Raw genomic sequence first — 1,373 nt, 5'->3', positions numbered from 1 at the left:
TAGTGCCAGAGGTGTGAGTTCAGTCATTACACAGTCCATGCAGCGATGCAGACTGGGCCATTAAAGTGCTCAGCAACATAAAGGAGCAGTGATTAGCATTAAGTGTCCAAAACAATAAGGTGAAACCAGGAGTGATTAGGGTGATTGTCATTAAAGTACCCAACTATTGAGGAGCAGATTGGCATTAAGTGTCAAAGACAATAGAGTGACACTTGACCTAGTTAGGGTGATCATGTCAACCATTACAGATGTAGCATAACACAACAGTAGGATGAAACCAGACATGATTAGGGTGATTATCATTACAGTGACCAGTGCTCAGTAAGGTGACTATCAATATGCATTACAGTGTCCAACTGGAGGCTGACTCTGAGGTCAGCAGTGCAGATGAGGAGTGAGAAAAAAAGTGAAAAATGAGTCCAAGGTTCACCGTGTGCTTCTTCCCTGCTGTGACAGTGAAGTGTTGTACAGTCTTATGGCCTATAGGGGGACAAAAGAGTTCTTGAGTCTGTCCATGGAGCACGACTGTGACAGCAGTCTGTCACTGAACATGCTCCTCTGCCCGGTGAAGGTGCTGTGCAGAGGGTGGTGTGTGTTGCTCTAGACTCTATAGGACCTTCATGCCCGTGGAGGACGCCAAACACTTTTCATATTTATAGGACATTAAAGGTCCCATATTTGACTTTTTTAGGGTTACTACATCTATCAAAATGTCAAACACTCTACAGAGAAAACACCGTGCTACAAAGTATTTTACTCTACTCCTCCTGTAGTTAGACTCTGTGTCCACTAGGTGGTGACATCTTCCAGACTCAGCATGTTTATCTGAGACTCATTTGGAAAAGTTGAATCAGAGAACTCACTTCTTCAGAGCACTTTCAAACTTAATTTCATTTTTCATTTTGAAAAAGTGACGATAACTAAACATCCTGTATGAAGTGAATTCATCTGTATCGGATGGTGAGGCCAAGACAAATATGTTTACGGTATGAGCCCCATCAAATTTTATTCTAAGTTTCCACAGGCGTCAACATCAGTCTGACGTCCAGCCTTCACCATTGGACTTTGTCCTAACAAACAACCACTACAGTCCTCATGAATGCACAGCCAGCTCTGACCTCCACCTGAGGAGCAAGAAGTGTGGACGACAGGAACACGAGGAATACGAAGGAGAAATCCTTCCTTCCATGTCCCCCTCTCCCATTTTTCATATGAAAAATAATAAAAACGTCTTGAGATAAAATGTGTTATGAATTTGTGCTGTGCAAATAATGTTAGCTGGTTTGACTGATTGAACAGACGGGCCTTTATTTATTCTTTCTGCTAAACAAATAGTCTGTTAGGGCGAGATGTGCTGCTTGGCCAATGGGGTG

Source organism: Symphodus melops (assembly GCF_947650265.1).
Source record: "Symphodus melops genome assembly, chromosome: 2".
Taxonomy (NCBI): Eukaryota; Metazoa; Chordata; class Actinopteri; order Labriformes; family Labridae; genus Symphodus; species Symphodus melops.
Note: the sequence above shows the minus strand (reverse complement) of the source record.